Source organism: Silene latifolia, chromosome 4 (assembly GCF_048544455.1).
Source record: "Silene latifolia isolate original U9 population chromosome 4, ASM4854445v1, whole genome shotgun sequence".
NCBI classification, from domain to species: Eukaryota; Viridiplantae; Streptophyta; class Magnoliopsida; order Caryophyllales; family Caryophyllaceae; genus Silene; species Silene latifolia.
In genome coordinates, this window is record NC_133529.1 from 51,140,234 (window position 1) to 51,156,155 (window position 15,922).

The window sequence follows — 15,922 nt, forward strand, 5'->3', positions numbered from 1 at the left end:
GGATACTACTTCTACAAACCTCAAGAAAACAAAGTGTTTGTGTCTTGTGAGGCTGTCTTCTTAGAAAGAGAATTTATTTCTAAGAGACAGAGTGGGAGAAATTTTGAACTTGATGAAGTTCAAGAGCCACAAACCGAGGTAGAGACGCAAGAAGATGTTCCTTCGTCGTCTAACGCGGTTGTACCTCCTCCACTAAGAAGGACGGGCCGAGTAATTCGCCATCCCGATCGATATGTGGGACTTATCGAGGAAGATGGAATACTCGATGTATTGCTTATGGAAAGTGATGAGCCCGCCACCTATAAGGCCGCAATCTCTAGTCCAAATTCCTCCTTATGGCTTGAAGCCATGAAGTCCGAAATGGATTCTATGCATGAAAACCAAGTTTGGGACTTGGTAGATTTGCCTAAAGGGGCAAGACCCCTCCAATGCAAATGGATATTCAAGGTCAAGAATGGCATAGAAGGACATGACGATGTCTACAAAGCTAGGCTAGTGGCAAAGGGATTTACCCAAGTCCAAGGTCTCCATTATGATGAGACCTTCGCCCCCGTAGCCATGCTAAGATCCATACGGATTTTGTTAGCGATCGCCGCATTTCATGATTATGAAATATGGCAAATGGATGTCAAAACCGCTTTTCTAAATGGGCATTTAGAAGAGGAGGTGTACATGATACAACCCGAAGGTTTTGTTGATTCTAAAAATCCTAACAAAGTGTGCAAACTTAAGAGATCCATTTATGGTCTTAAGCAAGCATCTAGAAGTTGGAATCATCGATTCAATCATGTTATAAAGGAAAATGGTTTCACTCGAAGTGTTGAGGAACCATGTTTATACATGAAATTCAGTGGGAGCAATGTTGTGTTCCTAATCTTGTATGTCGATGACATACTACTCATTGGAAATGATATTCCAATGTTGTCTTCATTAAGAAGTGGTTAGGTAACCACTTCCAAATGAAGGATTTAGGAGAGGCACAACGCATATTAGGTATCCGGATCTATAGAGATAGATCCAAGAGGATATTGGCACTAAGTCAAGAGTCTTATGTCGATAAGATTCTTCGACGGTTCAACATGGACAAATCCAAAAGGGGTTTGGTACCTATGGTAACCGGGACGATATTGAGCAAGACTCAATGTCCCTCCGAACCCCATGATGTTGAACGCATGAAGTTGATCCCTTATGCTTCCATTTGTCGGATCAATCATGTATGCCATGATATGCACACGCTTCGATATCTCGTATGCCTTGAGCATGACGAGTAGATATCAAGGAAATCCATGTGAGAGTCGGATTGGATTTTGTCAAGAACATCCTTAAGTACTTAAGAAGAACTAAGGACTCTATCCTAGTGTTTGGAGGCGATCTCGAGCTGCGTGTTAATGGATACACGGACTCAAGTTTCCAAACAGATAGAGATGACATGAAATCACAAGTTGGTTTTGTTTTCATGCTCAATGGTGGTGCCGTTAGCTGGAGAAGCTTCAAGGAAGTCAGAATCATGATTCTACAACGGAGGCTAAGTACATAGCAAAGATCGGAAGCGCCAAGGAAGTGTGTGGATCGGCAATTCACGGAAGGTCTAAAAGTAGTACCTACCGCCAATGATCCCATCACTCTCTATTGTGATAATAGTGGGACGATCTTCCAAGCTAAAGAGCCAAAGTCTAGTAATAGATCTAGACATGTACTTAGAAAATATCATGTAATAAGAGATTTTATTGAAAGGAAGGAAATTGCGATTTGTAAGGTTGGGACGGATGACAACATAGCCGATCCGCTCACCAAGCCTTTATCGCAGGCTAAGCATGATGGACATGTTACGTCCATGGGACTTAAACGTGTACCAAATTTTTGTTAGATTTTGAAATGAAATAAAAGTGTTGTTTTTGTTCATGTTCATAATCACATTTGTCTTTTATCTTTAATTTATACATTGTTATATCCAAACGGGTTGTAGTGACAATTGAACCCCGTTAAAGTGAACTCGGATTAACATAGTATTTACCCATAGTCACTTGTATGAGGTGACGTCTCGAAGTGACTAGAGTGTGAGACGATTGATGGCAAGTTCAAGTGTCATAGAGTCATGTGAGATGACTAGTCGATCACATAGGCAGACTGTTAGGAACATTTTGTCGGGCCTAATGACCGCTTATAGAGTTCAGGCAAATTTATATAGCCTGGTCGTGGCGAGAGCTACTATAGTATTCAAAGGAGTCGATTCTTTTGACTAAAGACTATTCACCTAAGATGGCACAGTTTCAGATTAACTTTGATTTGTGTTACTACGACCTTCGTAAATGGGGTCAAATGGGCATATTTTGGGTTATGATGGATGTGGCTAGTCGAAGGGAATGAGTGCGATAGGAATTGTCCACCCCTAGTCAGGGTTATAACAATATCTCAGGGCCACTCGAGGAGTAATGAACTGGAAATGCGTGGCCACGCTCGGAAGGAATCCAGAGTGGATAAATCCGGTCAAAACAGTTATTCTCCAGATCGAGGAAACCACTCTCGATATGATCACTTGCAACTACGACCTGAAAGACACCTTGCATTGAGTGAGAGATAGTAATAGGACAAGAGAATTGGTGACGCACACTTGTCGAGGACAAGTGGGAGATTGTTGGGAAATGTGTACTCAACAATAGTGCGATTACATGATTTAAATATCATTATTAAATCTCATTTTAAAGAATACAATTGGGAAGTATTTTTTCATCAATGGTCAACATATATCGGTAATGATTGGCCGACTAGAGTTTGACATTATTTGTCGTGTGACGGTGGTGATCAGTTGACCCTCTAGGTCATACCTATAGGGCAACACTCTTATTTGATCATTTAATTAATCGTATAATGTTACGAGTTAATTAAATTACTTGAAAAATTGATGGACGATTTTGGAAGTAAAATTTACGTATCAAATTGAAATGTGATTAAATGAGATACGGTCTGAGTAATCGAATTGTATCATTACTCGGATGAAATTATTGTTTAAAGAAACAATTGAATTGAATGAATTATTATAAATACGATTTATAAACTGGTGAAATATTTTGGTACAAGTAATTATGAATTACTAAGTTGATTGTTGTATATGACGTATTTTTATTAATACGTTGATTTTTAATATGTTAAAAATACATAACAATTTATGTTACATATGACATGTGACATATTGACATTTGACAAAAATAATATGGAATCCATATTAACATAAGTGCCGAAAATGGGAGGTGGTTTAGGCTAATTATGGTTGATTAAACAAGTGGTAAACATAATCATTCTATATGAGCCTAGCCATGCAACCCTAGTTTGCATTGTGAAGGCAAACAAGGGCATGCATTGGGTAATTCTCTTCCCCCTTTCTTCCCTCCTACCCGGTTTCACCCTAGGAAAGACAAAAGGATTTTTGTCTTATTTTTGATAAAAAAAAACACTACATGCATTAGTGTAAAAATGATCTATCATTATTCATTCTAACTTCGAAATATTTTAGAAAGAGAAAAACCTCTAAAATCCCTCTCCTCTAAACCGGTTTTAGAGAGTAAAAACCAAACAATTTTTGGTTCAATTTTTCACAAGATTAATATTCTACTAGCTCATATAATATTAATTTGATTAAGAATAAGCCTTGGGTATAAAGCTTAGGGAGAGATCCTACACTTGGATCTTGGTTCATCCATAAGGAAAGCTCAAGAACAAAAGAAAAGGAGATTTCTTTTGTGCCCATAAAACCGATACATCCAATGTAAGAATATGATTTTTTTCTCTATTTTGTTTATTTGTTTGCATGCATAAGTTCCACCTTTAATTTTATGACAAATTAATTTAAACATATATGAGTATGTTAGTATGTATAAAGATCTACATTTCCTTCAGCTAGGAGTCGAAGGACCATGTTGTTGGTTTCAGTAGAAGTCATAGCGGATGAAGGTTGATCAGCTTCTTGAGTTTCTGGTTAGCGATCGATGGCACCCAAGGGATTCCTTTTTGACATAACGATAGGCGTTATAACTTGTCTTGGCAAGGGATTGCACAAACAAAGGTAAGTGCGACACATATGTATAAAAGCCAGTTTTGTTGTGGAGACGCGATGGTGTGACTAGGTTATGACTTCATTAACGATCGTGAATGACGTCTTGTGTTTGAACTCTTGGTGCATGACTTGAATTTAGACTCGAGTGTCGACTTTGGCATAGTGATGCCTAGACAGACGACTTCTGATGAGATTTGGAGGTTTGTTGTTGGCGTGATGTCGTTGGACAAGACATGTACACAAACTTGACCTTTGACCCGTAATGTAGGGGAAATACGGGTTTAAAACCCGACAGGTTTTGACTCTGCTAACGCCATTGAAGTTGTCTCGACAATTAGGCGACACGACCTAGACCAGAAGGTAGGTATTAACTTCGGCAGAGACTCGACGTTATCTAGACGACTTGACTTTAAATTGACTGGACTCTAATGGACTCGAGGCTGAATCGGAAAGGTGGACTGAAGTTTTCGAAAATAGAAATTTTCAAAAAAGATTCATTTGTCGTTCTATGGACGGCTTTCGAAGAGTATGGATCTTCAAAAGGTCGGCCAGTTGAAAGGGTTGTCTTAGGTTTGTTTTCAAAAGACGATTTATGTTGAGATTGCAGCGGCTCTGAAAACAATGAGTTGTTTCCGAAGACGGTTTTTGAAATTCCGAATCACGGATTTGAAAATCAAGAATTGAAGAATTTGGAATCGTCATCACAATGGCCATGAAAACGGTTAAATTTATTTTCAAAGATTTGAAATTGGATTTGAAATTTGAAAACGGTTTAAATTTGTTTTCAAAGATTTGAATTTGAAAACGGTTAAATTTGTTTTCAAATGATTTGAAATTGGATTTGAAATTTGAAAACGGTTAAATTTGTTTTCAATGATTTGATTTTGAATTGAAATTTGAAAACGGTTAAATTATTTTCAAAGATTTTATTTTGAATTGAAATTTGAAAACGTTTAAATTTGTTTTCAGAGATTTGATTTTGAATTGAAATTTGAAAACGGTTAAATTTGTTTTCAAATAATTTGAAATTAGATTAATTTGAAAACGGTTAAATTTGTTTTCAAAGATTTAATTTTGAATTGAAATTTGAAGACGGTTAAATTTGTTTTCAAATAATTTGAAATTGGATTAATTTGAAAACGGTTAAATTTGTTTTCAAAGATTTGATTTTGAATTTGAAATTTGAAAACGGTTAAATTTGTTTTCAAATAATTTGAAATTGGATTAATTTGAAAACGGTTAAATTTGTTTTCAAAGATTTGATTTTGGGTTGTAATTTAAAAACTGTTTAAATTGCTTTCGATTATGTGAGGATTGAATTCGTCATTACGACGGGTGAGAAAACCGTTTTAACCTTTAAAAAGAGGTATGCAAATCGAAAATTGTGAGAATTGAAATCGTTATTACGACGGCTTAGAAACGGCAAATTTGGTTTCGAAAACGAGGTTTGAAATTTGGAAAGTTGCACGGGTTGAAATCGTCATTACGACGGTTTGAAAAACGTTTTTATTTGGAAACTGATTTCGAATTTTGAAAATTCGAGGGTAGAATTCGTCATTATGACGGCGTAAAAAAGCGCTTTGAGAATGCAACGGTCGGCGGAAGACCGAGGTTTGAAACGGCCATTACGACGACGTAAAAAAGGTATTTTAAAATGGTTTGTGAAAACCAAGGTTTGAAATCGTCATTACAACGACATAAGAAAGTGATTGAAATGGTTATAAAAACCCGGTTTTGAATTGGCCATTATAACGGCATGAAAAGGTGCTTTGAAACGGTTATGAAAAACCGGGCTTTGAAATTGTCATTACGACGGTATAAAAAGGTGTGCAACGGTCGGCGGAAGACCGAGGTTTGAAACGGCCATTATAACGGCGCGAAATGTGTTTTTTGAAACGGTTGTAGAAAACCGGTTTTAAAAATCGTCATTACGACGGCATAAAAAGGGTTTACAACGGTCGGCGAAAGACCGTGGTTTGAAACGGCCATTATAACGGTGCGAAATGTGTTTTTGAAAGTTTGAAAATGACACGAAAGGACTTATGATCACAAAACATATAAGCACTCACAGTTCATTATATTATGCATAATGCTGACACGGGTTTTGGCTTAAAAGGGTAGGTTACACACCAAGCGATCAAACCCCGATTTTCGAGAGGGATACCAACCCAAACAAAATGTGTAAGGAGGGTGCCCTAGCCTCGTGCTCGAAGGAAATGAAAGCCCTTTGACGAAATAGAAATGTGTAACGTCAATGGTATGCTTGACTCAATCGGGATGAGAAACGCGGGGATGAGAAAACCAACGCCGACGAGACGAGCCGATTGGTCGAAAAAGGTTAGGTTGTGGGCCCGGACAAGGAAACCGACTTATGACCGTAATATCAATTAATGCACTTTAACCACGACCTCGTTCGAGTTTCATCTCTAAGGATCACAAAGACACAAGTGTCCTAGTTTTCCACAGCGGAGTCGCCAATCTGTGGACATGGGCCACAAGCCGGTCTGCGGGCGAGAGCCGCGTACCGGTCCGTAGTCACGGGCCACCTGCACGCCAAGCCAAATTGTGGATATGCAGCGGTCTTTTGAAAGCCACGCTCGGTGACGTAAAAGTGCTTTCGACCGGATCGTTTTAGATCGGTCGGTTTCGTCTCGGCAAAGGTCTCGAAACGATGTTTGAGATGTTCGGAGTCGCCACCAAGCATTTGTGGGATGCTTGCAACCCGTTCGAATCCACTTTATACCTAGGTCAACTAAGGCAAAAAGCGGTGTTTGACATAGGTACTAAAGATAAGGAATCGTCCCCCTTTTAGCATTCTATGCCTAAAATGACTCTCGTACGCCCTGGATAAGGCCATCCACTATCCAAAGGTTCTGAGTAAGGGGTGAGAGTACGTATTGGGAAGCCCTTTAATCGGACACCCAATCCCGCCCGCGTTAGCGGCCTCTACTGATCGATCGTGGTTGCTTAAGTGCAAGAGTTGATAAAACGATAAATGCATGAATGCACATCCAAATGTTTAACCTAACATGTGAGAATTTCCTAAGTCGGTTTGCTTATCCAAATATCAAGTAATTAATGTCGAGTTGGATTTAGATTGATTTGCATGTGAAAACGGAAACTAAACATCCATTTACAAAATTCGGGTTATGATGCTTAACACGATCCATTTATTGAAAAAGGGTGTCAAATGACAAAGTGTAAAAACGTGAGCTTGTCAATCTGATCCGTCATGTATTCGGATTAACCGTAATCGGGATCGTCCTAGACAAGTGTTAAAAACGAGGCAGAACAGCGCCAGACAGCCCCGCGAGCCAATTGGCGAGGGAAGGGGCTCTGCCCAGGTTCTGAAACATGGAAATAGGCAGACTCTTGGGGCGCGAGCCACGGGGTGAGCCAAGAGATGCCTCGTGGTTGTTAAAATGGTTGTTTAAAACCGTATTTGTAAATAAATGATTTGCAAGTATTGTTTGCATGACTCGGAATAATTACTATTATGTTAGTAATATTCGTTGTCGGATTTGCATGTTTGAAAAGCATAGTTTACAAATAGAAATGTAAAATGTTTGATTTGAACTAAATATGTTAAGTTCATTTCTTTGTAATTAGTCATGTTTGTCATCGTACTCGGATTAAACCGACATGGTATAAAGAACCAAGGATGATTATGAATTATGACTAATATATTTACAAATGTAAACAAATGAGAAAAATGGTAAATAAAATAAAAGGGGGTTAAAATACCCTTTAATTTGGAATTAACCAATAATATCACCGAGTCACGGAATAAACCGTCATGGTATAAAGAACCAAGGATGATTTTTGTAATGGTCAAAATATGTTTATCATAAAAATGAATTAAAATGGTAAATAAAAGAAAAGAATTTCCTTTAAAATGTAATTAACCAATTAATATCACCGAGTCACGGATTAAACCGTCATGGTACATGGAACCAAGGGTGATTATAATTTATGGCTAAAGAGTTTGTCATAAAAATGATTTGAAACATTCGAAATGGTAAAAACCGATTACAAATAAGAAATGGAATAAAGAGGAAAGACGAGAACAAACACGTTTGAGTCTGACCCGGGAACCCACAAGAGGCGCGAGCCTCTTTGCATAGCAAAGGGCTTCTGTCTCGGGCCAAAACTCGGTTTTGGCTCGTCTAACCTATATTTGAATCGTGTTATGCATTGTTCATGCATATAAACTCATAAAAACAGTAAAGACATGAAATAAATGAGTTGTTTACACCCTCAAACTTACGTGTATTGATGTTTGCGAAGTAGATGACTTTAGAGACGGTTTTCTCGTTGTGACTAATCGCGATCAAAGAAGTTTAAAAGAGTGCCTTAAAAAAGGATTTTGTTTTGAAAATGAGTTGAAAATATGTTAATTAAAACATGTTGATTGATGAATTGAGTTGGTCAAATGGGTCGGTCGAATGCACGGCGACGGTACCAAACAAAATGTGTAAGGCTTGTGTTTACGATCGGTAGGTGGTAAACACGTGTCGATTTGTTGACTTAGGAAGTCGAGTATAGAAGTTTAAGGGAGATGTGAGGGGGCGGACTCTCGCGTGAATATTGTAGTGTGTGAAGGGTGGTATTTATAGAGAAATGTGGGATGGTAGGTTGGTTGAGTTTGCTTAGAGGCTAAGCAGACACCCCAAAGAGGCGCGAGCCACCTAGTGATTGAAAGGGGTGTACTGTCCCTTTCAATTTGGACGTGGCCTTTGCTCTATCCCTTGTTTGTTTAGTTTGATTTGTGGTATTCATATAAGATGTCGTGTAACAACATGGGCACCTAATAAGATGATTTTGGGTGTTACTTGGGGTAGGTGTTTTGTGTGCTTGACTCGGGTTTGACCCGTATGAGTCGGGATTTGAATTTTGAGTCGGTTTTTGGCCCGGTGTCAGTTTTGACTCTAATTAGGGTCATTTTAATGAAAATAGCAAGATAAAACGATTCATGGCATTATTTTCGACATTCGAGATTTGGTTTGACTCAGGTTGACTCGAGTTGCGGGTTTCTGAGTCGGTTTTGGGTCCGAAGACGGTTTTAACTCTAAATAGTGTTATTTTAATGCAAATGAAGTTAGAAAACCATTTATGAAATCATTTTCCATATCCGAGTAGTGCATTAAACCGTCTCATGTATAACCAATCCACGCACGCATATCAAAAACACGTTATAGTCTGATCATCATCGGGTAGTTTTTGGAAGGTGCAGAGACTGGGTATCAACACTACTACAAATATTATATTAGGTAACGCTTAATAGATAACGATCAAGTTGTACGAGCGTTCTCTAGAAGAGAAAAAACGCTTATCCGAGTTAGGTGTTTTCTATACTTCTATAATAGAGAACAACTAGTTTTAAGCCCGTGCAAATTGCACGGGTCTGCTTACTTGAAATTGTTAAAAATATATTGAGCTAAATACATATGATATTTATATAAAAATTCGATAACTATTAAAATCTAAAATTCTAAAAATACATTATAACAAATAGAATTTACACATAGCAAAAAAATCTAATAAAATTACAAACATTTTATAATTTGTTTGTAAACTACATTAGCTCTTGTATTAGACGTACAACTACTGCTATCGATCACAAATCAAAAACTTCAACGGTTGCTTATTAATAAACCGATATTTTCATATTTAAGTAAACGGAAAAATAAAAAAAATAAACAACATACACGTTTTCCTAACCATTTATCGAAATGAAAATGTTAACCCGAGACAAGTTAAATATGATATAACTTTTATAATAACTTGGTTTTTATAATTATCTCAATATAATTAATGTAACCATTAACTAATTTTAAAATATAATTTGTTTTGAATTAAAAAATGGTAGAAGAGAAGGTGTTATAAAAAAAAAATTGACTCGTATTCTGACACAAACTCGACCTGTATCACATATCACCCAACTCGTATTTGACCTAACCTGTATTTGTCCTAACCCATATTCTGACCGGACTCATATGACCCGACCAACGTCTGACCCGTTTGAAAGTTCGACACCCAAGATATCGTCAACATAATTTACGAAAAAAAAAAGAACATAAACGAATAAGCAAAATTAAAGAGATCAACCTAATATAAAAAAAAGTGGGCCAAACCAAACAACCTATAACCCCAGTCCAACAATAGTGTATTAATTATTTAATTTAACCCATCTCCCATCCTCCCAAAAAAAGCCAATGCTCAAACAATTCTACCCTAATCTATTAGACCCGCCTCCTTCCCTCTTCGTCTCGCACAAATCAAAACCCAATATCAACAACGGAGTATTCAACTTGCCTCAAATCTCTAGTTCTCTCCCGCCTACTCATAAACGGCCTTGACTCACAACCATCATAAATGAATCTTGAGCTAATTTTTTAAGTTTCGACATACATGGGGTCCTATTTTTTCTGCACAAAATCGTTTCTTTTCGGTCTTTTTAAAATCAAGTTAATATGAGAAGGTAAGAAAAATGTGTTTTGTGTGGGGCATTTTATCTACGTAAATTTTATTTTCACATGGGACATTTCAGATCTTTCTTGCACTTTTAATTCATATATAGATTTGTGTGGTTATATTATTTTTTTAATGCATTGAGCAATTAAATGTTGATTTTAACAAATTGCAACGGTATTGTTATAATTTTCTCATCAAATCTGTCGTTTTTTAACAATATCATTATTATTTTTATATTTATTTTTAATTCAAAATCTACTTTAAAAAAAAAATTAGTTGGATATGAACATATTCGTTGCTATTAATTAAATAAATACATTCATATATGTTTATTAGATAAAAATCTAACCAATGTGTCTTTAAACTTTGAAAAGAAGGATTTTTATGGTTTTCAAATTGATTTTAGATGTTAATATATTTTAGGAAATTGGTTTGTTGAGACATGCAAATATCAAGCTGTATTGTGTTATTATTGTTGTTATGCCCATTGACATTTTGATCACATAAATCACATTTTTATGTATTTTTCACAATTTTCTGTATAGCGATGATTTAATTTTAAGGTAACGTTAATTACTATTAATATTTGATTAATTGATGTCTTTTTGTAATTTGGCCTACTACAAAAATCACCTAAACCGTTTTCAAAAGAAAAATCACATAAATTAAATATTGTGCGGAGTATAAAATAAATAATAGCAAAATATGATAAAAGTTGAATGAATAAAAAAAATATGCATGGTTATTCTTATTTTAAGTACCGGCAATAAATCCAAATGAAAGGTTAAACAAAAAGGAATAGTTAATTTAAAATTTTGATGAATAACTGCAAAAATTGATTGGCCCAACAAAAAAATGCAGAAAAATTATGGTGATTGAGGACATGGGTCTCTAAAAATGCAGGAAATGTTATTGTATTTATTAAGATAAGATTACATTCTTAGGGCGTTTTATAAACAAATAGAGAATGCATATTCAATTTGACAATTCTCTAATCATAATAAATATAATAAATTAATAATAATTACTAATCCCAACTACCATGAGGATATACTTAGCGAGAATCGTATAATATTTTTGTACTTATCAGTTATCACTACCTTTGGCCTTCTTCTTTCTTCCTTCAATCCCCTTTCGCCTTCGCCCATTCCCACAACTATCACTAATCACCATGACAGCGACACGACGACCACCGCGACAGTTTCCCTTACTCGACATACCTAATAGCCCGAAATCCTCATTTTGATTTCATGGTATTTGAAGTAGTTTTTTTCATATCAAGTGAAATATCCCGTCACAGATGCTTGCAGAACGCCGCGCTCAGGTACCACCCTTGCGCATTACAGTCGCCTACCATCATAAGGTAACCTCGATTACAATTTTGCGGTTTTTTTTGAAACAATTTATTGATCCCAATTTATGTAAATCCGATTCTAGGGTTGTTGATTTCCCAATTATGGGTTTTAATTAATATGTATGCTTATAAATTCTTGTTTCTATTGATTAGTTACTGAATTTGAAGAATCCTTGTGAACATGATTTGGACTTGTTATTAAAATTTATGTACTATGATTTGTTTAGTTAAATTATTGTTGCTTGATTGCATCATTGCAAGCAGGTGGTCTTATATATATAATTTTCGCTGCATTGTTTCAAAGTATGCCTTACTAAGAATTAGATTAGTATTAAGGCTCTTAAGTGATTACCAAATAATTGTATTATTGAAGGTGGTTCAGTGTCTTTGTCGTCTTTATGAGGTGAAAATGAAGGGAGATGACTAGGGCAAATGAGTTTTAATTGCTTTTGTGATTGCTACAGAAAAAGACGCTTATGACTTTTATGGTAATTTGCTTATACTCCGTCAATTTAATCCCCCTGTTTTATACTTCGTCATAACTTTTTATGGTATGTATCAGTGTACATGTGGTTCGTTTAATTTATTTTGACATCTTAATCATGTTCAGATCAATATCGTCCCAAACAACTTCGTCAGCTTCTCGTTTATTATTTCTAAAGTAATTGGTTTGTATAGTAATATTTTATTATAATTTGCATGTGACTATTTAGTGTATTAAACTAACTAACAAGGTGTTTAATTTGATGTGACTCATATTTGAGCACATTTAGTCCCATTTTGCATATTCTTTGAGGCTTTGTCTCCTTGGTAGGAAAGGATTGCTAACCTTGCATTTACATGGCGAAATGGAGCTAAATTTATCGCATCTAATGACCAAGCATCAAAGAGAAGACCAACACTAAAGGCCTAAGTAGATAATAAAGTGAAATGGGCAATGATGAAAGGATCCTTGCATCCCCGAGATGATCCTTACGGATTGTTAAAGAGGAAAAGAAGAGAAGCAGTCTGTCCAGGAATCCGAGAGAATCAGGCACGATCCGGGCGTCTCACAACACCAAGATCCGGGCGTCTTGTTCCCAAGACGAGCGGATTGCAGTGCAAGGAGCCGAGCATCTTCCCCTGGATCCGAGCGGATCCTAAGTCAGAAGAGCCCGTGCCTTACCTCAAGACGAGCGGATCATGGCAAGACTAGCAGTGGGAATCCGCTCATTTCCTTCGAGAGGAGCATTTCCTCAACTTTTCTTAGGATCTTAGTAGTCATTTAAGCTCTTAGTAACCCTAATCTTTGTACCTAATCTTTTGTATAAATACCCCATTGTACTACCTAGATTAGCATCCATTCTTAATCAATCCTTAACTATATCTTAATCCATCCTTAATTATCTCTTAATTACTCTCAAATTAGTTGTAATACAATTTATCAATATTAATTATATCTTAATCTTTCCTTAATTTCTCTATTGTTCTTCATTTTATTTTGGGTAATTAGAAGATTATTTGGGTTTATTTGGGAGATTGACAACCTTCCATCAATCATAAAGTACTTCTATAATTCTTTGCATTATTATTTGAAATCATCTTCATAGGTATAATTATCTTTACCCTTGTTTAATTATTGTTAATCATTTTCATTTATTCATCATGTTTAGCTTTGTTAGTTTGATTGACAATCTTATTAGCATGTTGAATTTGATAATGAGTGAGTAGTTTCCTTAGCTAGGGTTAATTGGGAATTAGGGGAAACCAACATGAGGATTATTGATTCATGCTTAATCTATTATGTTTTCATAATTAATTTGCTTGCTTGTTGTGATTTAAACTTATGCACATATTATGTTTGATGAAATGCGAGCCTATGAATCCTTGCATTTTTTGATCCATCACCTATCTCTTCAATGAGGCTTGTAAGCTTATACACCAACTCGAGCCTCATTAGACCATGCATATAGTTGAATAGGAAGGATTAAGTCAACTTGCAGGTGTTGCACAATCTAATCGATTCGGCTCCGGGACCCAAACCTTCTTAGGGATTGTAAGCTTATACACCAACTCGATCCCATCACAACAATAAGTGCTTGCATATAATTGAGAACATGTTTGTATGATCAACTCCCATGAATCCCCTATGAACCCATGACACCCTAGCGCTTTTATTCAATTGTTTACAACCTCTTTATTTACCTTGCTTTGTTTTTCATTAATTTACTTTCATCTTGTTGATTAGTTTAGTGTATCTCCTACCTCAACCCAAATTGTGACACCCTAAGACACAACCATTTACAATTGAGAATCCTACATCAATACCCGTCCCTTGGGATCAGACCTTTACTTACCTCTTTACTAAGAGTAGTTTGTGAAGTTATAAATATTGTTTTGGTTGGTAGCTTTTGACGACGAGTTTGAACCACACCAAAAATGGCGCCATTGCCGGGGACGGTGTTAACATGATTTGATTTTCATTAATTGTTTTTAGTTGTGTCTTTCTTTACCTTGGAGAAGTAAAACTCCTCAAGGTTGTTCTAATTGTTTTCAAGTTGTTTGATATTTTGCATGACTAGGAGATCACAAGGTAATCTATTGCCTATTGATCTTGAATTGAAAGGACCTTAACCAACAATAGAAGAGTTGCTAGAGGTACTTCAAGAGTTGTAGGTATTGGACCAAATAACATTAAGTTTACCAACCCTTTTGCAAGAGAAGGAGAGGACAACCCAATACAAAACCAACCACAAAATCAACCCACAATACCTAAATTTTCATCACATTCCGTACCAACCGAGGAGAACCTACCAAATGGTACTCCTACACCACAACATCTAACCGGTAATTTCATTGCCAAATCCGCATTCATGCAATTAGTTGAGAGAAGTCAATTTGGAGGGATGCCTAGTGAAGACCCTCATTAACATATGGAGACTTTTTGTGACTATTATGATGCGATTTCTCAAACCGGAGTTACTCAAGACCAAATCCGATGGGTATTATTTCCTTTTTCTTTGATTGTTACCGCAAATCAATGGTTGAAGAGCCTAGACAAGGCTACCCTTGGTATTGACTCATGGAAGAAGTTGGCACTTGCTTTCTACAAGAAATTATATCCACCGGAGAAGACCAATATGTTGAGAGTCCAAATCACCGGGTTCAAGCAAAGAGATGAGGAATAATTGCATGAAGCATGGGAGAGATTTAAGGACACTTGTCGTTCTTGTCCACACCATGGACTTAGTGAGTGGTTCCTTGTGCAACAATTTTGGAACGGTCTATATGAAGATTCCCGTAATATCCTCAACATGGGATCAAATGGGATGTTTACCGAAGTTGATGACAATCAAACATGGGCCAAAATCAAAGAGATGGCGGTTCATAATTCACAATATAGTAGACCTCGAAAGGCTACTAGAGGAGGAAAGCATGAGGTAGATTCCAACATACAATTGGGTGCTCAACTAAGTGCTCATATTGACACCATCAATTTGAAGTTTGAGAAGGCCATGGCTAAGCTTGATGAAGCTTCCAAATCACCCAAACAACATGTTAATGCTATGGTGGCATCATCCTCAATTCCAAGTGGAGTATGTGAGAGTTGTGGAACTTTGGGACATGACCAAAGTGAATGTAGAGGAACAAGTGAATGCTTTCCAAGCATACAAGAGTGGCACCCCTTATCCCAACTATTACAATAAGAACACCAAATTCCACCCAAATCTTTCATACAAGAGCCAAAATGTTCAAAACCCTTAACCAACATACACCCCACCTCCAATGAGAAACCAAGCTCAAAGACCCTTTTACAACCAAAGCCAAGGTTATCAAAATCAACCCTCTTACAATCAAACAAATGACCAAACCTTTGATGTTAAAAAAGCGGTCCTCCAAATGCAAAATAATCAACAAGAATTTTTCACTCAAATGCAGAAAGATAGCCAAGCCAAAGACATCACCATCAACAACATACTAGCCCACACAAAGATGCTACAAACTCAAATGACTCAATTAGCATCTTCTAGCTCTCAAAGACAAAAGGGGCAATTACCACCTCA

General features: G+C 36.5%; 1 non-coding gene across 1 annotated transcript; it reads right to left on the reverse strand.

Moving 5' to 3' along the window:
- Window positions 1-14,998: 14,998 nt before the first annotated feature.
- On the reverse strand, window positions 14,999-15,105 carry LOC141654029 (small nucleolar RNA R71). Its single transcript, XR_012547611.1, has one exon. It is a non-coding gene; the product is annotated as a small nucleolar RNA R71 (small nucleolar RNA).
- Between the last annotated feature and the right edge of the window lie 817 nt (window positions 15,106-15,922).